The 27,651-nt window shown below is 36.1% G+C and overlaps 1 protein-coding gene across 12 annotated transcripts in view; it reads right to left on the bottom strand.

The window, feature by feature from the left end:
• The window catches only part of LOC141402723 (uncharacterized), a 688,471-nt gene that overhangs the window by 171,398 nt on the left and 489,422 nt on the right, over positions 1-27,651 (bottom strand). The gene's annotated exons all lie outside the window — the stretch shown is intronic.

The raw sequence follows: 27,651 nt of genomic DNA, 5'->3' as shown, positions 1-27,651 counted from the left end.
GACGAATTTCAGTCAGAAAGACTTTTACCTCCAACAACGACTAAATACCAAATTTCAGAAATTTCTGTGGGTTGCTGTGGCCACAACCTTCAAAATACCGAAAATCGGGAGGTACCGTTCTATGGGGGTTATATGAAGGCGACCTATACCGACAAATTTTTGGGAGAATGTTGTATACCCCCTTGCGAAGACTAAGTACCAAATTTCAGCCATTTCGGTGTGATAATGAGGCTAAAACATTCAAAATACCGAAAATCAGGTGGTACCGTTCTATGGGAGCTATATGAAGGCGTGGACCTATACCGACAAATTTCATACGGAACGTTTAATACCCCCAATGAAGATTAACTACAAAATTTCAGCCATTTTGGTGACCATTTCGAACCTCATATGACAAATTGTAGATACTTCGGGGCGTATGAATTAAAACTCGTATCTGATGCGGGGGAGGTACCTGAAGGAATGGATCGGCATACTCCATTTGGGAAGTGGATCTTATTTTAGGAGTCATTTCGGTTGGGCACCGTATAACTTACAGGTTTTGGACCAGCATATCAGGAAGCATGGACTTGCCCAAGAAAAACATAATATCACTCTAAATAGGACTACAAGGAGTAGCATCGATATAGTTGTCCAAAGGATCTTTCAGAAAGAGCAGATCCTGAACTATAGGTAAATAACAATTTGAACTTTTTTGGGGGAGGTGCCCTGTATGGACCATTTTGGCTGATCCCTTCGAGAATTATCGTGCGCTCCTACCACTACACCCCTATGGTTTTTTCACATTTCGGAGCATTTTCTCAGGAAGTATGGACTAGCCGTCGTGATAGGAGCAAAGAATTCAATTTGTTACAACAAAAATCGCACCGATTTGTGAGCAGCTCTTAAACTGCACATTTGCGAAATTTTTTGTGGGAGGTACCCGAAGTCGTGGATCATATTTAAACCTAATCTATGTCTCGCAGAAATATTACGATGTGCAAAGCATGAACCAAACCGGCCATTGACTTCGAGATTTCGTGCACACCGTTTTAGCGTAGGAGTGGGCCGATATGACCCATATTCGAACTTTGAATTTTGAATCTAATCGGTTGATGCATTCGCAAGTACAGTGCGCTACATATGGTGCCATAGAGGGTTTTAATAACTTTTGGACCATTTTCTCAGGAAGTATGAACTTGCCCCTTAAAAATATTTACCGTCGTAAAAGGCGCAGCGCATACAAGTTGTTGCAAGAAGAATTAACGCGATTAGAAAGCAGGCTTTAAACTGCACTTTTCCGAAATTTTGGGTGGGATGTACCTGGAAGGAGTGGACCGATACTGACCATTTTCCAACCTCATCTATGCCTGGTAGAAATTTCCCTACACGCAGAAAAATATATGTTGGAAATATGTTGGGATACACACAAAAATAAATGATTGGGACTGGTTCCAAACAAATATATGTTTGAGTTCAAACAAATATATGTTTGCAACATTTTGTAACATATCTCAATTTTATTTGTCCAATATATTTTTCATGTTACAACATATTTTTTATGGGTGTAGAGAGGATTTTTGTCAAAGAGAGTAACAACAGGACTCCCGCTTATTTTTTAATAAACAGCTGTGTGTATGGTTTAATAGAAGACGCAAAAGCGAAGACGGTCGAGTAAAAAAATTGATTTTGCTTTAGTGGTGTGTATGCGGTCAAACGCGTGTTTCGTGCTTTGTTGTTGTTGTTGCGATTTTTTCTTCCACAAGCAGTCATTTTTTCTATAACTCACAGTTAACCAATCTAGCAAGCGAAGAGGAAAAAATGGTATGGATTATTTTTGTTCTTTTTTTTTCTTGAGTTTCCTAAAGACAGTCGTTGAGTAAAGACGGCAAAGTGACTGAATAAATCAAGGTTTTGTGTTTTCCTAAAGTAATGTTGTTTTTTAGTAAATTAAATGCCCAATATATTTTATAATTGAATCAAAATAATGAATGGAAATATTCTATTGGACAAAGAAGAAATCACATTTAATATTAGTAATAACATTAACAAAATTTTCATAAACATGCATATATTTTAAATATGGATGTAGCTATTTATTAAGTAGCTATTTATGCTAACAAGGGTATATGAGGGAAAGTCAAAAAAATTTAACATTGATGAAGCCAAGGTTTGCACTATTATAATACGCGAACTATTCAAGTGTACCACAAAATATGACCATTATTGGACCAAATTAAGTGTTTTTGATCGAAGCTCAAAAATGTGGCTAAAAAAGGGTAAATGAATAAAAATAGGTAAAAACAAGTTGAAGGACACGAGTTTGTTTTACGTTTTTATTCGATTGCCGGTCAAACCGTTTAAAGTAAGGATATCTGACCAAAAGGAACCATTTATAGGAGTTAAGTACTTGCGATTATGCATAATTTGATATGTATATTGACTATGTAGCCCACACAGCATCACAGTAATCTACTGCCAAAGGCCAAAATTTAGTGCGATATTTTTTCGAAATCCCCTATTTTATGTTTACAGTATTTACAATATCTTTTGATTATGCTGGGACCCCAAGATATTTTAATTTTTTGACGGTCCGGATCATATAAATCATAGATCGTGAAAATCCATCCACTAGAACGGCGAAAACAGCAACTGCAAAAACCGAAAAATGTGCGAAAAATGTTTTTGAAAATATCGCGGATTTAATCGCGTTTTCTGAGGATCGTTTCCTTGTCAATGAAGAAACTGACACATCAATCGCGTTTTTGCGAAAACAGTGGTTTAAAAAATTTAATGGCATGGGAGCTGTATCCGATTTATCCCAAAAATAGTCTGTGATGCCACATCCACGGTTCTTGATGGATTTTATCGAAATAGGTTTAGATAGTTGCATTTGTTCGTTGATGATAGTGAAATCGGAAGCGCATAAAAAGTGTATGCACTTTGTGCAAATTATAAGCGTTATACCGTTTTGTGCACACTACGCTGCAGGCGATGCTACATCGTAGCCGCCGAAGTAAATCCTGACAAATGTGTACAATTAAAAGAGAAGAATTCGCCGTATTCATAAACCGCATGCGCATCAAGTAATTATGAGGATTTCGCGATTTACACGCAGTTCAAAATGAACATTACCCAATACAGTTTTATTTGAAGATTATACCCCATTAAAAGTAACCCAAAATTTATTTGAACGTTTCCCCTATTTTTCGCTAGATGTTACCGTGTACTCGAGAAGTTATTAGAATAAAAAATGTGATATTTTGCGTGAAATTTAACTGAAATAGAAGAATAACTCCGACCTAATTTTCCTACATTTTGTTCAACTAACTCACAAAACAAATTTGAAAAAATATTTTCTCTTACAAACATTTTATAAATTCCCTCGATATATTTTTTTGTTTTTGCTATAATATGCAAACCGCTAAACAGATTTGTATATTCATTTGAATCTTCGCGATGTTTAGATTACGTACATATTTTTAAAATATTTTTCCGATGCATAAACAGCTTAAATTTTATTAAAACAAGTTGCAAGCCAGTCATTTTTTTGAATTCTTATTTCATTTCCGCGAAAATTTACAACTTTTTCACTTAAGTTATGGGACCTCAGTAAACACATAGTATGTAGAAAGCCATAAATTAAAACTGTTTCTCAATATAATGAACAGCGTTTTTATAAGATTTTTTCTTATAATCAGAATTGAAACCGCCATAAAATACCCAAAATTAGTATATAATTAAATATTTATCTCGAACAGGTTTGAGAATAGGAATTTTTTCTATCCATGTACCAAAAATCGTTCATGTAGCTTAAAAAATTTTAATTTTTTTCAAATGGAATATTAAAAAAATTTGACTTTTCCTCATATACACTTTCAGACACGCAAAATGTGCCTCAACGAAATAATGGTTTAGACCCCAAGTATGTTTGGAAGAAATCCGTTTCAGACAATTTGGAGTTAATTAAGCCATGTCCGTCCGTCTGTCTGTCTGGCTGGCTGGAGCGCACGATAACTCTCGAACGGATCAACCGATTCGGTCCAAAATTTGGCTTTCGTAAAATATAAATATAAAATATTGTCCAGTTTAAGTTCCCCAATAAAAGTTCGAAAATGTTCGGAAAATTTGTGCACACAATAACGCAGGGAGTAACCGATTTGGTCCATACTTAGCACATCGTGATATTTCTACATGAGGTTCCAATATGGAATCAATCAGTCCACTCCTTCGGGTATCTCCCACACAAAATTTCAGAACAGTTCATTTTAGGGCCTGCTACCGAATTGCTTTGATTTTGTCAAATTGTATTCACTGCCCTCCATTACGACGGTATAAGTTTCATCAGGAGCACGACCATACTTTCTGAGAAAATAGCTTAAAAGGTGCAAAAAACCCCAATGACACCGTGAGCAGTGGTTGAAGCGCAAGATATCTCTGCAACGGATCTGCCGATTCAGTCCGAAATGTGGCCTTCGCAATATTTTGTACAATCTTAGTTTAAGTTCTAAGAAAAACCACGATAGCACGATAACTCTCGAACTGGTCAACCGATTTGGCTCAAAATTTGGACTTCGTCATATTTTGTCCAAATTTGGTTTCAGCTCGAAGATGATAAATACCGGTCCACAACTTCAGATACTTCCTCCCAGTATTTAAAAAAAATGTCACTAAAATGGTATGCACGATTTCTCTTGAACAGGGTAATTAATTTGGTCCAAACATTGAAGCTCTTAATATTTTATCCAAATTTAGTTCAACTTTTCAAAATGGCCCATATCGGTCCTCTCCTTAGGATACCTCCTCCACAAAATTTCAACATTTGCGTCTATATGCAGTTTAGGGACTCTTCGAAGATCCTTTGGAAATGTTACCGGTACTGTTCGTTGTGGTACTGTTTACAGCCATATTATATTTTCCATGGACAATTCCATGCTTCCTGGCATACTGGTCCAAAAGTTATACGATGACCCACTGAAATGACTAGTGGACGCGATAAGACCAACTTCCATAATTAAGTATGTCGGTGTATTCCTTTAAATACCTCCTCCGCAAGACTTTTGAACTTTGAACTTTTGTCGGAAAGTTCAAATGTCCAAATGTCCAAAAAGGGCCACAAAATTCTGAATAGACCCTAAATACATTCTGTCCGTAGATAAAAGTTTCAATTCACATAGGCTGAGGGAACATCTCTGTCAGCAAAACTGGCTGATGTTTTTATTTTACTTGTTCTCATCCAATTTCTTACTCAATTTTTGAGGACGTCGAAATTTTACCCAGATCAATAACATATGTCGGCCTTTTTGTAGAAAATTTACTTCTGTTGAAACTGAGGTATGGGGTATTGTATCTCGCGAATTGTTGTAATATACCATAACTTTTGAACGCATTTAGGTAAAATAAACTGTTTTAGCACGATTCACCGATGGATTTCTTAAAATTATAATTTGAGCGGAAGCTGTGGTCATATTAATGTAAAAAAATAGAAGAAAATCGTTGAAGGAAACGAGTTTTTTTAAGTCAATTTTCAATTAGTGGCTTTACAATACAATGTAGAGTATAATGTTCAAAGAAGAAGTTAAAGAATACACTTCAGAGATGAAGTTTCTAATGTATGAGTTTTTAATATAACCACCGCATCAATCTCAAACGGATGCTGACATTTTGAAGACTGAAAAATTGGGTTTTTTGAATTTTTGCTCTAATCGTAACGCGCAACTGTACTCGTTTAAAAACTGATTATGAGATTGTAGTACTCGCGATTGCGCATTTTTTGATGTATAAATCGGGCATGTAGCCTTCAAAGGTTCACAACAATCTCAGCTTAAAGTCGAAATTTTTGTGCGTATTTTTTTTTTAAAAACCAGTTTTTTGGATTCAAAACTTACAAATGCCTTTCGATTTCAGTGCAAACCCGCGTGAATTTAGTTTTTTTACGTTCTGAATCTAACAAGCCTTTGCGCGTCTAAATCCATCCACTAGATCGGCGGATATGATACCCCTCAAATTTCGAAAATATGCAAAAAATATTTGTGAAAATATCGCGTATTTAGACGCGTTTTAGATGTGTTATTCCTACTTAGATAAATAGAGCGAAACGCATATTTAAAATGTGCGAAAACAGATATTGAAAAACGTTCGCGAATCCAGAGATATAATAGATTTTTTCTAAAAACTGAGTGCGATGCTACATCCACGGTTCTTGATGGATCGCATTGAAATGACATAGGATGATGTATTTTTTAATGGTGATCATTGAAATCGGATGCGCATAAAATGCAAATGTACTTCGTGGAAATTATGGGCATTTTACTGTTTTTTGCACCCTAACATGCAACTGATGCTACATCGGGTTCGTCAAATGGAATTTCACAAAGTGTATATCAAATAAGAAGGATTGATTCGCTGTTTTGGAAAATCGGATGCGCATCTTGTGATTTCCACTATTACGCGGTTTCTATGCGTTTCAAATGTCGTAATATTCAATATAACATTATTTTAATGTTATGCCACAATTGGAATACCTTGTGATTTAATATAATGTTCTAAAAATATTCGCCAATAGGAAAACTATAAGTGAAAAAGTTGTTGCAACGGAATATCTTCATTATTGTGTGAAATTTGGACGAAAATGACGAAGAGCTCAATCATTTTTTCTTCAACATTTTCTATAAAACCATAAAAAAATCAAATTAGAATAACATAATTTTTATTTTTTTCGTCACATTTTCATTGTATTTTTGTAAATAACAAGAATACTATAGCTTCAAACTTCACGACTTAGGTTTCGTTTTATTCCTCACAATGTCTGGATGTTGCTATAATTTTTTTATATATTTTTTTGTAAGTATAAGCGCTATTGCTTCAAAAATATGTTTGTAAATACGTGAAATTATTTAACAAATTTAATTTTTCGCGAATCCATTCTATCTTTTTGAATTTTTTTTTGCATATTCTCAAAGGGTGCGAATTCAGTTAACGACAATTGGATATAACAGCTTACTATATTAAGCCGCGATTTTTTTAGAATTTTTTCTAATTAGCATAATTAAAATGGTCATATCTTTTGCGCGCAACAATCAAAGTTGGTAACGAAAACAGATTTGGAATGACGATTTTTTTCTTAATCTATGTACCAAAAATCATAGATGTAGTATCAAAAATTTTTTTTGATTTTTTTGAAATGGAAAAGACGATTTTAGACATTTTTGCTGATGTACTTTATAGGATCGCAAATAACGGAAGACATCTTGTTTTAATCTCACATATGTATTCCGATATGTTTTAATATGGTACTGCCGATTTTTATTTTTGGCCTTGAAGTCTTGTGCTTTGTCGGTTGTACCTCTCAACTTCCACATCCTTTGCTCTCCACCCTTAATATATGGCATTCTTCTTATAAAAGTGTTTGTCCTATAACCATCTATGGTTATCTCTAATATCTTTCGACTTACTACATCGTTCCTATAATATTTTCAATAAACTATTTAACTATTTGTCACTGGAAATCAATACCTAAACTAAGACTAAGTTTAACTACAGTTATTTGGAACAACATACAACAAAAATATCGCATATCTTCTATCTAAAATCATTGGCAGAGGGAGCATTACAAAAGTATGTAAAGGAACTATTCATCACAGCATTAATCACTGAACCAAGTATAAAATGTGTATGTATTCTTGTTCCCAAGTGTATCCCTGCTGCCTCCTTAAAATATGCTACACTCTTCGCAAACAACATAAACGGATGTCAATATAACACTGTTCCGTCCGTACCAGCGACATCAACATCATCATTTATGGTAAAATTTTTGCGAATATAGTTTGCCATTTGCAAGAAGACTACCTCAATTTTGGTGCGATATTTTTTGTCGTTGTTGAGTGCTGCTTCCCATTGCTCGTTTCCCAACCATCCCAGATGTGATGTTAGTCTATTTATCATTTATATTTGCCACTGAGGAGGTAATACTTAAACACACACACATATACATTTACTTACATTGATTGTGTGAATGTAAATGTGTGTGTGTGTTAAAAAATTTTTTGTTGTTTTTAATTTGTCATATCGACAAGAGTCGTCACTGGAGAATTTTTCATTACAATTAAGCGTTGTAAAACTGATGAAAGGTGCTAACCTGGCACCCGACTGCCACTTTGCCCTACAGCAGCATTGAGAAACAAAAAAAACAATGAAGTGAACAAATAAAATGAAATTGGAACATAGATAACAATATTTTATGGATGCAGTTAGGGAAACCAGGTCAAGGATTAAATTGGACTGGAAGCAAAAATTCATTACTGAGGGGTGTCACTAGAAAAAAAAAAAAAAACGCAAAGGAGGAGGGCTGAGAAATTTGTATAAGGCGACGGCAGAAAATGTGAATAGGGTAAGATTTTCTGAAAATGAAGGGGGATAAGATTTTGATGTTAAAATACAAAATTTACCAGCAGACCTAAAGAATATTGTTCAAAGGAAATAATAATATTACCTCAAATTAGATCACCCCAAAAATATCTACCCTTTTCTACCTCCAAATTTAAGTTTCAAATATTGCCTCAGTTACTGCTTGTCAACGGAAGGTAAAAAGTAGATTTTTGTTCTTATTACAAAGCAATCTAAACGTGAGTCAACGCCAAAGGAGTTTCATACCTTGCCCCGGTCTTCGTCTTTTTTTCCCTTCTGACAACAGTCATCTTCAACAGCAACAAGACAAAGCTTCTATTTTTTGGTGATGCCTGATAATGACTGAAATTAATTAACAAACGGAAATTGTGTACACTTCCATGCATTTCATCCTCATTCCCTCTTTCCGCTCACTAGCTATTGATTTATAGTCATTACCTGGTAAATTGGCGTATGGATTATCACAAAAAGAAGAAGACGAGCTAACCAAAACTGAGTGGGAAAAGAAAAATGAAAGCGAACTGAGGAGGAAATTTAAAGAATTTTTGCAAAAATACTCATGCACTTACGGAAAGCTGCTTGTTTGATATAAGAAGATTTATTACAACATACATACACTGAAGGAGGTTTTGAAAGCTGAACATCTCATAGACCAACAAAAAAAGAAAGAAAAAACGAAATGCTGAAGTTTAGACAACATAGATTGATTTATAGGATATAGTTTGTTGTTCGTGTTACTGCAACGTTGGTCGTTCGACTTGTGCAAAAGTGTCAATGGGCAGGCAGTTCAAAGAGAGATAGTGACGAAGTAAGCAATACATTTCAGAGATTAAGATAGACAGTAAAAAGTATCTAAAATAAAAGTGAATCGGGGTATAGTAATGTTCAAAGATGAATAATATCAGAAAACACTTCCGAGTATCTCCTCCGCAAAAGTTCCAAATTTTTGCTAGTGTGCAGTTTAAGGGCTATTCGAGTACAGTTTTGAAATTTTTGCAGAATATGGCCCTTTTGTTCCTGTTTAGCACCATATAATATTTTCGTGGACAATTCATGTGTCCTGACATAATAGTCCGAAAGCTCCAAAAAATCCTAAATCGTGGTGAGTATGATAACAATAAAATATGTGTTAGGAGGTGGGGGATTAGCTTTCCTATTGCACCAGTCTGTTCTGTCTAGAGCCTGGGGTCATTAGAGTACCCGTACATATAATGTATGGGGTAGCAGTTGCTGGACGTATACATCCCGCCGATACATAACTGTACTTACTTACTTAGCTGGCCCATTACAGAACATTTGTTCTATAGTCCGAACTAAGAAAAGATCTCCAATTCTCTCTATTTGTTGCTTCGCTTTCTGGAATACCGCGCCTTTTCATCTCATCATCCACTTGTTTGCGCCATCTATTCCTTGGCTTGCCAATTCTGCGTGCACCGCCAAGCGGTCCGCGTTTATACACCTTTTTAGCGGGGTCATCATCGCTCATTCTTATGATATGGCCTAGCCAACGCAATCGCTGCATCTAGATACGTTTAACAATATTGATGTCGTTGTACAGCAGACACAGCTCGTGGTTCATGCGACGTCGATATTTACCGTCAACGCAGATTGGTCCGTAGATCTTTCGAAGAATTTTTCTCTCAAACACATCAAGCACTGCCATGTCTGCTTGTGCAAGTACCCAGGTTTCGGAGCCATACATCAGCACGGGTAGTATCAGTGTTTTGTAGAGCGTTATTTTTGTTTGACGAGATACATAACTGTACTCCAGGTTATAGCCCGCTTTTGGAAGGTCATAACTGTCTGGTCTTGGGGGACTTTAATGCTCATCATGAGTGGTGGCATACGGTCCTCGGAAACGACCAGAGAGGCATAGTGGTGGCTGAGCATATTGATAGTTTCCACGTTTCGCAATGAGGACGCCCCTATCAGAATTAGCGGAGAGTGTCACAGTTCGCCAGACAGAAGCATCGTGTCATCTGGTCTGACAATGACGTCACCTCGCAACCGGTCGTTTCTCTTGGATCAGACCATCTTCCCATAACTGTCTCCATCATCAGACCGCCCGAATTCATCACCTCTGAACGTCAATCATGAGAAAGATAATTGACCGAGTTTCAGAGAGTTCACTAATCTCCGCTTCAGAGATCTGTCTAATCCTTCTGAAATTCGGGTAGCGAAAAACACTGTGGAAGGCATCATAACTGCCAAGTAAGTAAGACCAAACATCCCAGCAGAGTCAATGGGCCAGCAAATAAGCGTGATGAGCTTCGTCGCGCCAAACCAAGTGACCCCAGAGTCAATGAGCTGACACTGGAATTCAACAGGTTGGTCGGTAATCGGAACAAGTGGTTAAATCATCTGAAGTGTTGGAACATTGGAGTCTGAATAAGTGAATTGTGGGCAATGGTTAAGTTACTTTTGAACCCTGGAAAAAAGAAAATAGGACCTCAGTCGCGTTTGGCGAAATTACGCTGAATGATACGAAGAGGTGCGCAAGTTATTATACACTCCACCATAATAAGGAGGGTATAATTAAATTTGTCATTCCGTTTGCAACACATCGAAATATTCATCGCAGACCTTATAAAATATATCAAGAAAAATGTCGAAAATTGTCTTTTCCATTTCAAAAAAATCAAAAAAAAAATTTTGATACTACATCAATGATTTTTGGTACACAGAATAAGAAAAAAATCTGCATTCCAAATCTGTTTTCGTTACTAACTCTGATCGTTGCGCGCAAAAGATATGACCGTTTTAATTATGATAATTAGAAAAAATTCTAAAAAAATCGCGGCTTAATATAGTTAGCTGTTATATCCTATTATCGTTAACTGAATTCGTACCCTTTGCGATGATGCAAAAAATAATCGCAAAGTCTCAATGGATTCGCGAAAAATCAAATTTGTTAAATAATTTCAGGTATTTACAAACATATTTTTGAAACAATAGCACTCATACTTACGAAAAATATATAAAAAAATTATAACAGCATCCAGAAATTTTGAGGAATAAAATGAAACCTAAGTTGTGAAGGTTGGAGCTATAGTATTCATGTTATTTGCAAAAATATGAAGAAAATATTACGAAAAAATTAAAATCATATTATTCTAATTTTATTTTTTTATGGTTTTATAGGAAAAGTTGGAGAAAAAATGTTTGAGTTCTTCGACATTTTCGTCAAAATTTCACGCAACAATGATGATATTCCGTTGTAACAAATTTTTCGCTTATAGTTTTCCTATTGGATAATATTATTAGAACCTTATATTAAATCACAAGGAATTCCAATTGTGGCATAACGTTAAAATAATGTTATATTGAATATTGCAACATTTGAGACGCATATAAACCGCGTAATTATGAAAATGACATGATGCGCATCCGATTTTCCAACACAGCGAATCAATCCCTCTTTTTTGATGTACAGTTTGTCAAATTCTATTTGGCGGCCACGATGTAGCATCTGCTGCATATTAGGGTGCAAAATACAGTAAAATGGTCATAATTTCCGCGAAGTTCATTTACATTTTATGCGCATCCGATTTCAATAATCACCATAAAAAAATACATCATTCTATGCCGTTTCAATGCGATCCATCAAGAACCGTGGATGTAGCATCGCACTCAATTTTTAGAAAAAATCTATTATATCTCTGGATTTACGAGAGTTTTTAAATATCTGTTTTTGCGCAGTTTAAACACGAGTATCGATCTCTTTATTTGAGTAGAACTGACACATCCAAAACGCGTTTTATTTTGCGATATTTTCAAAATAATTTTTTGCAAATTTTCGAAATTTGAGGGGTATCATATCCGCCGATCTAGTGGGTGGATTTTTACGCGTCGTGGCTTGTTAGATTCAGAACGCAAAAAAACTAAATTTACGCGGGTTTCCATGGAAATCGATTGACGTTTGTAAATTTTAAACCAAAAAAATAGGTTTTTGAGACAAATTTACGCACAAAAATTTCGTGTTTGGGCGCAGATTACTGTGATCCTGTGAGGGCTACACCCTCATGTTATACATTAAAAAATGCGAAATCGCGAGTACTACAATCAAATAATAAGCTTTTACGGAAATCCAGCTGCGCGTCCCGATTAGAGCAAAAATTCAAAAAACCCCATTTTTCTCGTTTCAAAATGTCAGCATCCGTTTGAGGTAGATACAGTGGATATATTAAAAAATCATACATTAGAAACATCAACTCTGAAGTGTACTCTTTAACTTCTCCTTTGAGCATTAAGCTCTACATTGTGTTGTAAAACCACTAATTGGAAAATAACATAATAAAACTCGTTTATTTCAACGATTTTTTCCGTTTTTTTTACATTAGTACGACCACAGCTTCCGCTCAAATTATTATTTTAAGAAACCCCTCGGTGAATCGGGCTAAAACATTTTATTTTACCGAAATGCGGTCAAAAGTTATGGTATAGTAAAACTGATCGCGAGTTACAATACCCCATACCTCAGTTTCAACATAAGTTAATTTTCTACAAAAAGCTTGATATACATATCGTCTGCTCCGTCGGAAAAGGTCGTAAGTCCCTCTCAATAAATTTTTCAGGAGGAAGAAAAAACATTCCAGCGCTTTCTGTATTAAAGATTTTATTATGGTGGTAAAGGTAGTATTCTTCGTTTATTTAGTCCGCTTCAATACCTGTACTTTGTTTGATAAATTTCCGTCGCGTTTGGGAGATAATTGGATGTCTTTGGACTTACGACCTTTTCCTTGTACAGTTTTGTATTTTTGTAGGGACTTACGACCTTTTCCTACAATTTACGGACGTTTTTAAAATAAAATATTTATACATAAAATATTTATACATATATGGTAACATGGGGCGCCTTCGCCACTGCACAGTGGATCCACCCATTGGCCAAAAATAAAAAAATTAATGTCAAAGTTTTGGTACAACATCTGGCAACTCTGACAGCTATGGCATGGACCTTTTTAAAAATATATTAATTTTTGTTTCATTTGAACGCGATCTTTTTAAGAATAGCTTCAAAAGTCGGAACATTTGACTAATATTTTTTGTTGTGAGTACAACCTATATTTTAAGTGCAATTAAATATATTCAAAATATCGCGAAACTAATAGGTATAGCAAAATATTATAGTGGGTTTTGAAGAAGGAGTTAATAGCTTAGTTTTCATTAAAAAATAGTGTTTTAGCGTGTTGTGGAATTCTAGTTAGCTGCATATTTTCTTAGTGTATTTTGTAATGCCAATTCGATCATATACTTAAATTTGACCTAAGGTTTTAGTCATGATGCCCACCAGTGCCCACCTCGGGAATAATTTTCTAAAGTAGGTCATAGGTTTAAGATTATTCAGCATTAAAATCAGCTGCCATCTTGTGCCAGACTATAAATGGTGGGTCGCAGAACAGGGCTGCCCTAGAATATTGTTTCTATGGATATATTAGGGTATAACTCTGTTATCTGACCTCGTACATTAACATAATTGGCATCAATGGAAAGGTCAAGAATTCTTCTTCCTTATATGACTTACGTGGGCAGTATGTGTCTTCGAAAAAAAACGCTATAAGATCTATATTAAAAATTGTACCAATTTTCAGACAAAAATTTTGTTTTTTTTTAATCCGCTAAATTGGTTGGATTTTATGTTGTTTTGGAGATTGTTTTGTTTCCCCAAGCCTATTTTTGCATCATAAGATAATCGCGACCGTTGTTCATGTCATTTTGTATTAACAGCATAAAACAATTCTTACCGTATACCCCCTCCAGAGGGGAAAGGGGGGAGAATGTTACGCTCGTGGTTTCTTAAAACACTCTTCGCAGAAGCTCAAAGCTGTAACCGGCGCATTGGCTTGATTTTTACACTCTAAATATTTTTGGCCACTTTCTCCATACAAGTGGATCCACTGTGCACTGGGGCGGCTAGGCCAGCGCTGATTTTCTCGCAAAATACAAGTGCTAGAAAATATGCGTTAAAGGCATAATTGTGAACTTAATGAAGATCTTTCATCTCCCAAAAGTTGGCAGTTGTGTCATAGGCATGATAGCGGACGCACACGGTTTTGTGTTTTCAGGGTATTGGGAAAAATAGTTTCGGTAGGCATTTTTTGTGATATCTTCTTTACCTTTTGTGATATCAAAACACACATTTTATACCGTTAGAAGACAACTACCGAAGAATATAAATCCCAATAATTCGCATGAAAAAAGCATCAATCAATATCAATATATTAATATTGTGAAATATGTAAGGGGTGGGGCGCTTACGCCACGATAGGGGCGTGGTGGGTTAATCTTAGAAATTTGTCATGTTTAACTTAAATTCTTTATACCATAGATATACCACACTATAATGTGAAGTCAAAATCAAATATTATCCTAAACGTATCATGTTTTAGTTATATTATGATTTTTGTACCTAAATTTAAGGAACTTATTTAAATTAACCGCTAGAATCGGTTAATATTAAAATCATTTTTGATTATCCAATAGAAAACATGTTCCTTTTTTGCATAATGTTGATATTTAAGGAAGAAGTATGATAAATTACCGTTTTAGAGTCCGTTGGAGAATGTTCAATTTCGATGGCGAAGCTGGCCCATGGATGGGGAGGCTTCGCAACTTCTTAGACATTTTGTAAATGTTCAAAAATAATACTTTAAAAACAAAATTATGACCATTTATATATCAAAACTTATAGTGAAGGTACGCTAATATTTGTACCAAAAATAATATTTGAAAAAACTTTAACGGTGTCGGTATGAGAACATTTTGAACAAAAACGTGGCGAAGGCGCCCCATGTTATCATATATACTAAAATATTTATATATACTTGGGTGCCACCGTGGTGCAATGGTATGCACACCCACCTTGCACACAAAGGTCGTGGGTTCGATTCCCCGGCCAGGCAACATCAAAACACTTTTCAACGGTGGCAAAATACCCCTCAGTAATGTTAGCGACATTTCCTGAGTATTTCAGCCATGTAAAACTTCTCTACAAGTGATGCCATAAGGCACGCCGTTCGGACTCGGTGATAAAAAGTAAGTGCCATATCATTGAGCTAATATGAATCGGGGTGCACTCATTGATATGAGAGAAGTCTCCCTTGTCCCTTATGGGATGTTTGTGGAACAATTATACATACTTTACAAAACAATGTGGAAAGGGTATTATAAGTTTGTTTTGTTCAATATTCGTGTAACATCGCGAAGTATTCGTCGTAGCCCCCCTCCCCTTGCCATTTTTATACCCCCCACCATATGGAGGGTATAATTAAATTTGTCATTCCGTTTGTAACACATCGAAGTATTCGTCGGAGACCCTATAAAGTATATATATTATTGATCAGCATAAAATTCTATGTCGATTTGACCATGTCCGTCTGTCCGTCCGTCCGTCTGTCTGTTGAAACCAAGATACAGATCGCAATTTTAAAAATTTGGTACAGTAGTTTTTATTACTTGCAGGATACTTGGTATTGAAAATGGGATATATCGCTCCACGTTTTGATATAGCCCCATAGAACGGTACCTCCCGATTTTCGGTATTTTTAAGGTTTTAGCTTCATTATCCTACCAAAATGGCTGAAATTTGGTACGTAGTCTACGTTGGTGGTATAAAACTTTCCCCCAGAACTTTGTCGGTATCGGTCCATGCCTTCATATAGCCCCCATAGAACGGTACCTCCCGATTTTCGGTATTTTGAAGGTTTTAGCTTCATTATCACACCGAAATGGCTGAAATTTGGTACTTAGTCTACGTTGGTGGTATAAAACTTTCCCCCAGAACTTTGTCGGTATCGGTCCATGCCTTCATATAGCCCCCATAGAACGGTACCTCCCGATTTTCGGTATTTTGAACGTTGTGTCTTCAATATTCCACCCAAATGGATGAAATTTGGTATTTAGTTTTCAATGTTATAAAAAACTGTTCGCCAGAAATATGTCTGTACAGGTCCACGCTTTCATATTACCCCATTTCTGACTAAAATTCGTCGGTATAGGTCCACATTTCGATATAGCCCCCATAGAAAGGTACCTTTCGATTTTCGTAATACTGAAGATTGTGACGTCAATATCCAACCGAAATTGCTGAAATCCTTTATTTCGTCTTCCAAGAGTTATAAAATATTCCAGAAGAGTATTATCAGTATAGGTCCACGTCTTCCTATATCCCCATAGAAGCAACATTCTCTTACCGAAATATAGGAAATTTGGTATTTAGTCTTCTTTGAGCCTAAAAACTTTCCGTCAGAAATTTGTCGGTATAGATCGACGTTTTGAAATAGCCCCCATAGAATGGTGCCTCACATTGTTTTACCGAAATTGCTGAAATTTAGTATTAAGTATTCTTCATACACGAAAGGAGACTAATTATTCCATTTTACTTCAATACAACTTGTGGTGGGGGGTATATCAAGTTCGGTCCGGCCGAACTAAACGCCGTTCTTACTTGTTTTACATTAATGTGGTCACAGCTTCCGCACAAATAATTATTTTAAAAAATCTCTCGGTCGGTTCAGAGTTTGTATTGATGTACAAAAGTTCGCGTATTACAATACACCAAACATTCGCTTCAACATAAGTTTAATTTCTACAAATATGCCCATATACGACAGTAAAAACAGTAAAAATTGATTTTTTTTTTTACAAATTTTTCAATATATGAAGTATTTGAACACATACAGCATCCCAATTGGTATCAATGAAAAGGCCAGAAGTCCATATTTCGTAATCAGTTCGCTTATAGGGGAAAATAGATTTCAAATGTGAATTTTGGTTGCAATATAAAAATTATCACATTTTTGTTCAAAAGTTTGGTCCACAGGCTCCGCCAAATATCATCCGATTATCGTTTAAAGGTGTAGGCTAGTTCTTTACATTGTACCCCAACCATGGATGACGTTAAACATAATATCTGAACTACATTAGCTGTAGTATTCTTTTAAAGTATACATTTTCCTGTGGACTTACGACCTTTTCGTACTCAAATTTGTACGTTTTGTGGACTTACGACCTTTTCCGACAAGGGCAAAACATATGGAAAAACGCGACATGCTACCATTTTCTTTGTATCATACGACGTGTTTTGACTTGTACTATCATCCTGTAACAAAAACGCGATTTCCAAAAAAAGTGGACTTACGACCTTTTCCGACGGAGCAGACGATATATATTCTTGAGCAGGGTAACATTTTAAGTCGATATAACCAGGTCCGTCTGTCCGTCCGTCAGCTAGCAATTTTAAGAGAGAGCTTTGTAATTAGGTATAGAAGTTTCTATTACTCCTAGGATGTTTGGTATTGCAAATGGTCTATATCGGCCCACGTTTTAATATAGCCCCCACAGAACGGTACCTCATTATCACACCAAAATAGCTGAAATTTGTTACTTAGTCTTCGTTGGGTGTATTAAACTTCCCCGAGAAATAGGTCCGCGCCTTCATGTAGTCCCCATTGGAAAGGTCCTCCAGATTTTCCCTTCCATGCCTTCATAAAACGGTACCTTCCGATTTTGGTATTTTTAAAGTTGTGGCCACAATAACCCACCGAAATGGCTAAAATATGGTATTTAGTCTTCGCCTTCATATAGCCCCCATAGAATAGTACCTCCCGATTTTCGGTATTTTGAAGGTTTTGGCCACAATAATCTATCGAAATGGCTGAAATTTTGTATTTAGTCTTCGTTGGGGTATACAACTTTCCCCTCTAAGATTGTCGGTATAGGTCAACGTCTTTATATAGCCCCGGAGAACGGTACCTTCCGATTTTCGGTATTTTGAAGGTTGTGGCCACAATAACCCACCGAAATGGCTGAAATTTGGTATTTAGTCTTCGTTGGGGGTATAAAACATTCCCCCAGAAATTTGTCAGTACAGGTCCACGCTTTCATACAGCCCCCATAGAACGGTATCTCTCGATTTTCGTAATTCTGAAGGTTGTAACATCAATATCCTACTGAGATGACTGAAATTTGCTGTTTAGTCTTTCATGGGGTTATACAATATTCCAGAAGTGAATTATCAGTATAGGTATACGTCTTCCTATATCCTTCATAGAAGTGTATCTCTTGATTTTTCCGTATTTTGAAGGTTTTTACCCACATTATCTTACCAAAATATCGGAAATTTGGTATTTAGTCTTCTTTGAGTCTAAAAACTTTCCGTCAGAAATTTGTCGGTATAGATCGACGTTTTGATATTGTTTTGTTTTTATTTTGAAGGTTGTGTGTGAACAATGTGGCTTGTTTTTTCTGAATTTCTGAAATTTGGTATTTAGTCTTCTTCATAAGCAAAAGGAACTTATTGTTCTATTTTACTTCAATTCAACTCTTGGTGGAGGGTATAACAAGTTAGGCCCGGCCGAACTTAACGACGTTCTTATTTGTTTTAATCGACAATTTGTCGAGCGCCCTGGGGCGAAGAGAAGAGTACTACATCGCCTTAGATCTCCTCCACAATTCCCAATAGATGATGTTGCGAATGCCATTAGGAACGCTAAATCATCCATAGCCTAGGGCCCTGATGGTGGCACTTACTTATCAAGCGCTTCGCGCTATTTGAGGACATTGAGCAGACTAATCTCCGGCCTTTTTTGAAACGTTTGATAATCAATTATATGTGTGCACGAAGTCATATACATATGGAATTAAGGACCAAGAAGTATAAGACCCGTAGAGTGAAACACGAAATTCCCCAAGGTGGGGTGATATCTCCGAAACCTCTAACCTCTACCTATCTTGTATTCCACCCCCTTCAGATGGGATTGAGTTCATAACGTATGCGGATGATTTTACGTTCTTGGGGTTGGGGGTACCTTCCCTGATATCACTTGTGAAAGGGTAATCTTACAATCTTGTTCCACGCGAAGAATATTCAAATAACCATCACTAAATCTACGGCCGGTCTGCTCACCATATGGACTGCAGAGGTTATCACTGGGTTGACATGGTCGATGGTAGCAGAATTCTGAAAACCAACTACCCAAGAATCTAGGGGTCATATTCGACAGCATGTTCACGTCTTCCGCCGCAGATATCTGTGAAAAGTTGAGATGTAGAAAAAAGCCACCAAGACCCTAGCCGGCAGCATTTGTGCTGCAGATAATGAAACCTTGGTGATCATATATGTAAAACGGTATAGGGCGGACTGTGCTAAGCTATGCAGCGCCAGTGTGTTTCGCGAATACAAGTGCAACGCGATGGAAAAACATTCGAACCTGTCAGAATGCCACCCTTATAACTGCAACAAGATGCCTCCTCATGTCTTCAGTGAACCATCTACATAAGTAGAGAAAAATTCTTCGAGTACAGCATCATAATGACCTGTTTTTGTTGCAGTATTTGGCCAGGTGGTACCGTTGGAGTCATCCTAATCATTATCAGGGGTATTGGCCTCCCCACACAGGCATGCCAGGAGGCATCTATCTGCATGATCTAGAATGAGCGGCCCAACATTACAAGGGAGAATCCCAGATCAACAAGCCTATCAAACAGGTTTAAATAACTTTCAAGCAGGTGCCATAAACAAGAAATGCGGTCCTCGGAAAACATAACCCATTTGAGTAACATCAGCTGGCTCACAAAACCAGAGTGGTTTTGGCTTAACTACGCTCGGGATGGCAGTCATCTAAATTCATATATGGGAAGAAACTGCCCCGCCTGGAGCCAGATTAACAACAACATGAATTCAGGGCGTTATGACCGTCCTTGCAATGGCCAATAAGCCCATTTTAATTTTGGGCTTTATGACGGGGATGAACTGAATCAAAAGCCTATTTGAAGTCCGGACAGCTTAACTTTATTGTATTTTACTGAAGCCCAGGAAATTTTGTTCTTAGTACCGGTTCTATTTTTGTCCAACGGTGAACACCTTAAGCCTTTATCTTTGGCTATTTATGAATAATGCATATGTAGCCCACTTTGTAGCTTTCTAAGGCTGAAAATCGTAAATCCCCGCCGAAGTTTGGGTACCTAAGAATACTTACTTTTATAGAATAACTAGCCGAACCGGTCCGCGTTGCTGGCCCTTGAAACAGTTTTATGTTAACTTTTCTACCCTGTCATCCTCATCTCGCCATACTGCATCAACATCTTCACATCTCTAAATCTTCAAGAACAGTCTACACAGAATGAACACAATGGACCAACGGTCTCCGAGTGAAGCAGTCACCTATTTTACTAGATGGCTGCGCATCCCTTAACCTAACCTAACCTACCTTTTCTTAAGTCATCAATTATATTTTCTTGCATCGATAATTAGTCGGGATCTGCAAGTGACTATAAATCGTTGGTGCTTAAAATAATTTGTGCATTAATAATTCTGAGCGAATCATTCCTTTGCTAACCACGACAAATGAGAATAAAGCGAACATATGCTGTTGTTGCAGTCACGTTAACGTATATGGGTGATCTTTGCTGCTATAAATAAAAGATCTTCAGAAATATTGGTGTTGATATGTAATTTGAATATACCTCCTAAGAACTGATGACTTGAGGCAAGCATTTATTTCATCTGCTGGAATAGTATAACCGGAAGTGTTTGCTTGAAATCTAAGCGTGAATTGCTTCTTAAATTCTTCAAGAATCGATCTAAAGCTTCTGGGGAATTTTTATGTGCCATCGTACATTTGTTCCAGATGATAACTTCTATTTAATATTGCATGTGTGCCCTTCAAATGAATGTCAAGTGAGAACTTAAGGGCTTTCAGATTCTTATAATGTATCTTATATACCTAATGAAGCTATAGCTATCGATATGTTGCCTTCTAATCTAAACACTTGCTTTCCAATAAGACCAAAGCTTCGTTATTTCCATTGATTTGTAACATGATTGAGACCATGCCGGTCTTATGGATAAAATATGTACCCAGGGTGGGGGAGACGGACACGTTCGTAAGTTTTACATATATAACGCATTAAAAAAATATGTCACAGGCTACAACACGCTCCTCCGAATTTCAAAAAAAGATATGGCCTATTTCTACATGGGTCTTCCCTGTGCATCATTTGAAAATAACATGGAAATTGGTTTGGAAGTTTTGCAGATATAACATATTTAAAAAGCGGGCGTGGTCGAGTGGTCGAGCCAGAAATAAGTGCCTAGAGTCGGAGACACAACCCCATTACCTATCGAATTAATTTTCAAACCCCGCTTCGCCGAAATTCAACAAAATATATAGCCTATTTTCACCAGGGAACATCCCTGTACATCATCTGAATATTAAATGAAAACCGGTTCGGAAGTTTTGGAGATATAACATATTTAAAAATGGCATGGTCGGTGCTTTTGGTTCAAAATTCATTCTCAAACCGATACGTTCGCAAGATTTAAAAAATATCGTTTTAAAAAAATAGAGCCTTGACCCCGGCTCCCTCCGAAATCCAACAAAATATATATCGTATTTTCAGCAGGGGTCACCCCTGTACATTCTCTTAAATTTTCAGGTTCAGCAATTCAGCAATTTCAGAAATATAACATATTTAAAAAAGTGGGCGTGGTAGCGTGGCAACGCTGGTTGAATCTCCGACCCTAAATGAATACCTAGGGTTGGAGATTCAACCAGCGTTGCCACGCAAATTTATTTTCTAAACGATATGTTCGTAAGATTTTCAAAAAAAAGCGTTTTAAAAAAATAAGGCCCAGGAGATGTACCCAGCCCCCTCCGAAATTCAGCAAAGTATAAAGCCTATTTTCCTATTTTACATTCATTTTCAGCGAATGGCAGTTTCAGAAATATAACATATTTGAAAAAGTGGGCGTGGTCGGGTCTTTAGGCCCCATATAAGTACTTAGGGTCGGAGATTCAATCACCGTTGCCTCGCAAATTAATTTTTTAAGCGATACGTTTGTAAGTTTTGCGAAAATAGGGTTTTTAAAACATAGGGCCAAGGGGAGGTACCCCGGCTCCCTCCGAAATTCAACAAAATATATAATCTATGTCCACCACTGGTCATCCCTATATATTCTTCGGTTCAGTAGTTTTGGATATATGTATATCATACTTAAAAAAGTGGACGTGGTAGGGTATTTAGGCCCCAAATGAGTACCTAGGTTCGGAGACACTACCACAATTGCCTCGCAAATTAGTTTTCTCACATTTGCCAGTTTTGAACTTTTACCGCGATTTATTTAAAAATCCCTTCACCGTTTTTTTCCTGTTTTTAGATTTTTCTTATCTATGAAAAACTTCCCAGGTGTAAGCGGGTTTCATTTAAAATTAGTTAAGGCGCACCGTACATGACATTGCTTTATAAGGAGGCGATAAAGTCAGTGCACTGTCCCAATTTGAACTTCTATAACTCAAAAATGGTAAAACTTAGGAAAAAGTCATAGAGGTCAGTCTTGTAGAGAATTTTCACTGACACAACATTTTTATTAGTCCCATTATGACCTGCGGTTTCCAAGCAAAACGTGAACACCTAAACAAATCCTAAAACTGTGAACTTTGACCGCTATTTATTTGAAAAGCCCTCCAGCGATTTTTTTTATTTTTCTCATCTATGAAATTTGTAGTCTAAAAGTCCGCAAAAACTTCTTTGGTTTAAGCACCTTTCATTTAAAGTTAGTTAAGGCTCACCGTGCCATGTGTTGGTTTGTGTTAGCAAAAATTACCTATGAGAATATAAGCTGACTTTTCTTTCTCTCAAAATAAAAAAAGATAACCGAAAACGAAATTATACCAATAGTGTTCACTATGACCTATAGAAAATGTATCGTTAATTTCTTTGGAGATTCAGATGCCTGCTTATCTTAAAGTAAAGAATATTTCAACAAAAACACAACAATCCGTCTTTCTGGTCGTTAATTCAATTCAATTATTGTCGAACAGTCCTTCAAGCCCTACTGAATGTATAAATAACGAGAGCGACTGTGTATCTGCGTAAGTATGTGGATTTTATCAATGATTGTCATGGTGCAACCATGAACCCAACCATAGAATTCCAACAAAAGGCTTATTGGTTTTATTGATATTGAAATATCGAAATCCCATAAAAATCCATAAATTGTTACATGCCAAATTTCGCTTTATGATAATCATTCACATTAAAATATATCCAACGAAGAATAAACCGTTGGGGGGATGGATGATGTACCCAGAAAATTCCGCTGATGTCAACAGAAATAACATAACATGGAGGAACATGGTTCGCTCATGCATCCATCCATCCATCCTCCAGCATGTTGAGAGCAATACAATCTAGGCGAAATTGTTTGGTCAATAAATGAATGTATGACCATAAAAACATTTACCGGTGGTGGTCCTGACAAAAAAAGAAAAAAAAAACAACAACAATATATTGGTGGATCCCAAATGAAAGTATGCTTGAAATACATTAAGGTTTGGGGAAGGTTGGGCTCATGTGAATATGTGTGTGCGCCTTTGTGAATGACTGCCATGTGAATGCCTGCATAAACCTGGAAACGGAAATGACAATTTAATACTCTTATCACAGTTATTATAAGCGGAAACGCACACTCACACTGACGCTAGCATATGAATACACCGAGCTATTATAGAATTTTGTATGTGTGTGTGTGTGTGATAAATATTGTGAATATATGTATGAAGCATTTTATAGATGTGTGCTGGAGATAACAATTTCGATTGCCTCCAAGTCCAGCGGCAATGTCATCGTTAATATGAATGATGGCCACGGTGATGATGATGGTGATGACGATATCCCAACTTCAGCTTCATTTTCTGGTGCTATCGTTGTTGATGATATTTTTTTGTGTGTAAAAATCGTGCACAAAAAACTCACACAACCACACAAGGGTACATTGATATAAAATACACATAGATTTATGTTGATACAGAAAAAGATAGAGGGGCAAAGGGAGACTATAATATTTTTATTACTTGTTTTAATATGGCTATTAATAAAATAGGACACACTAAGCCACATTTATGTACAAATGTGTATCCACATACATACATGTATATGTATGTTAGCTTGAATACAAATATCAATTCATACATCTATTTTTATTTATATTATTTATTTGTATTTTTTTATTGAGAGATTTATTATGGCTTTGTGGAAATGATAATAAGTGAAATATTTAATTAAATTATTCTGAAAACTAAAACAGTAATCAATGCCAAAGACTTGTTTTGTCCCCCTTCCGCACTGCGCAGTGCATGTATGTATGTGTATGTGTGTGTGTGTCGAGAGTGGACTTGTGTTTGTTTGCTAAATCAATTAAGAATAATAAAGACAGCTATGGACTTTGAAATCCGAGATTAGTTTTTGCCATTAAAATGATAAATAAAATATATAATTTATTATTAGCAATTATAATAGAATATTAATATGTTGCATAAAAAGGATTTTGTGCAAAAAGCATATTCTAAGAATCAATTAATATTTTTATGAATTGTATATTAGCTTTGTGTGTGCTCAATTTGTTGATAAAGAAATATAATTCACTATGGATGAAAAATATGAGATTCTGAAGTAGATGCTTTGCTTTGGAAGTGCTTTTAACATAATATAATTATAATAAATAAAAAAGACTTGTCATATAACGGTAATTCCCAATGAATGTCCCACCACGATTTCAATATAATATGGCGAATTTTTTTATCTAGACCAAATTGAGTCACATTTGCAAAATTTCATCAAAATGTCTGTCCATTATTGTGTTTGGTGTGTCAAATAAATAAATTCGGACAAAAATATATGAGAGCTACATATATTCCAATCTGAACCGATTGAGCAAAATTATTTCCAGTCCGAATTCTGTGATATTTTCCGTATTGCATCAAAATTGGACCGAATTTGGTATAAGGTACAGCTCGCAATATGTTTTTTTTTCTTCCATACAAATCACCCCGCCCTACGGTGTATCCTTAAACCTAACCTTAATCTCCGAAATTTCATTTCAGTTGTAAAATTTTATTAAACCAATGCGACGAAGTTGCGATTAGTTTACCTTGACTTCAAGTCCAGTCATATCATTGGAATTCATGATTGTTTTCGAAACTTTTTTTGAAAGTCCACATTTTTAAATGTTCTGTTTGAAATATTTTACTTTAAATTATACAATTTCTATGTAGATTTAGTTTTAATTTGTTATTTTGTCGCCACACTTCAGTCGGTGTTGGATGGATTTTAATAATTTGTGTGTGTTCACTTATTTTCATCAAACCGCAATAGATTTTCCATTAAATAAATAATCATAAATTATTTGTGTGATAAATCATTAGTTGAAATAACAGCGACACAACAACTCTAATAACAACATCTATTTGGCTGTTTTATCATGCGAAATAGTAAATTGAATTTATAATTTGAAATACAAAATATACAATCAGTAAACACACACATACGTACATACATATAAACGAAATTTCGATTATGCCAACGCGATGTTCGGTAATAAAAGTAATATATGGCATATGTTGGAATGTGTGTGTTATAATAAATTGTTAAATTATGTATTAAATTAGGAGTGTGTAAATATCTTTCATGAAATTTTTAAGATTTTGTTTGAAACAAAAAATACAATTTGTTTAATCCTATTTCGATCGGAATGTAACAGTTGTTGCGTTTCCTGAACTAAATAGCCATCCTAAACTAAATAGCCAAACTGGTTCAAGGACGATAAGATAAGCTGTGGATAAACTCCCAGAAAAATGTTGGCGTAAATTTTCTACCAGTTTGATGATTGTTTTGGTTGAAGGAAGCGGGTCGGGATGTAACCTAACCTAACAAAGATTGTTGTTTTAATTCATGGACACCCCAAAAATTGAAACTTTTAGTGAATTGTTGGGACATGTTGTTTCGAAACTGTGGGTCTTGTTATGTGGGCCTTGTTATGTTTGTAATTTAGTTCCATCCCATTATTCCTTTTTGTGTTTTTATTTAAAAATTTTTATTGTTGTTGTGTATCCTTGTATATTTCCGACTATTTTTATTTCTTTTGCATTCAATAGTAATTGCTGTTTTTCTGTAGTTTTTTTTTTTTAATTATCCATCCGGTTTTTCCGGATTAAGTTAAAACGTAATTAAATGGTAAATTAAAGGTAAAATACCTTAAACGCTGTGTCCTACTCATACAAGTGTAAATTTTTAATTAATTTTAATTGGAAACTTGTAAAGTGCTTTACAAAAAAATGTAATGAGAACTAACTGCCAGCTATTTTTCTTCTTTTGTAGTGTATTTATATTTGGTTTGGCCTTGGCGAATTTTTTCTGTAAGCGTTTAATGTCGTTTTGCGACAAGGTTTGTTTGTGTGTAAAAAACTACAAAAATATTTATAGTATTTTAAATCAAATATGGTTAAAGTGTGAGTGGGTGGATGTATTTGAAATTGAATATAAGCATTATTTCTTTAATTTGAATTAGAAGCAATAATTTATAATAAAATATAATTAGATTACCTTCAGTGGCAGCCACCGTAAATCGACTGAAATCAGTCGGTCGGGGGCTATGGGGGCCATATCCAATGTGTAGAAGTTTTTTGATCACTAGGGATCCTAAATGCCAACTGACAATTTATACCAAACACATGTATAAAATCTTTTGGATAGCATAAATTTGGTAGTACTTCCAAAACGTGGACCTATGTTCAGAATATTTGATGTTGAACTTTTTTGCCCACTTTGAACCTTAAATGCCAAATTGCATACAATTTGTAACGTGACAAAATGATCACGAACATAATACCAACATCATTACGTCCCCACTATGAAACAGCTCAATGCCATCCACACTGATAAAACACCTGACGCTACTATGGAAACGATGCGTTATAATGCAATGTAATAAATCACCAGCATTACAACAACGGAATACTTCTCAATCGCTTTGTGCAACCGTTCACTTAAGTATTTCAGTTTGTGAAGGGACTGGTAGGCTTGCTACTGCAGGGAGCCAGCCATACGGGCTTGAGTACAGTTGTGTGTTCGTGGTCCGCCAACCGACACGGGAGTGTAGAGAGGTTGGGAAGTATTTTTGAGAGCTACCCCTTTGCGCGGTGGCTAATACATTCACTCCACCTTCGGGTGTTGTTCCACTCCACCTTCGGGTGTTGTTCCACTCCACCTCCGGGTGTTGTTCCACTCCACCTTCGGGTGTTGTTCCACTCCACCTTCGGGTGTTGTTCCACTCCACCTTCGGGTGTTGTTCCACTCCACCTTCGGGTGTTGTTCCACTCCACCTCCGGGTGTTGTTCCACTCCACCTTCGGGTGTTGTTCCACTCCACCTTCGGGCGTTGTTCCACTCCACCTTCGGGTGTTGTTCCACTCCACCTTCGGGTGTTGTT

Source organism: Musca autumnalis, unplaced genomic scaffold, assembly GCF_047663935.1.
Source record: "Musca autumnalis isolate F117 unplaced genomic scaffold, ASM4766393v1 scaffold_4, whole genome shotgun sequence".
Taxonomy (NCBI): Eukaryota; Metazoa; Arthropoda; class Insecta; order Diptera; family Muscidae; genus Musca; species Musca autumnalis.
Note: the sequence above shows the minus strand (reverse complement) of the source record. Positions and strands in the feature narration are given on the sequence as shown.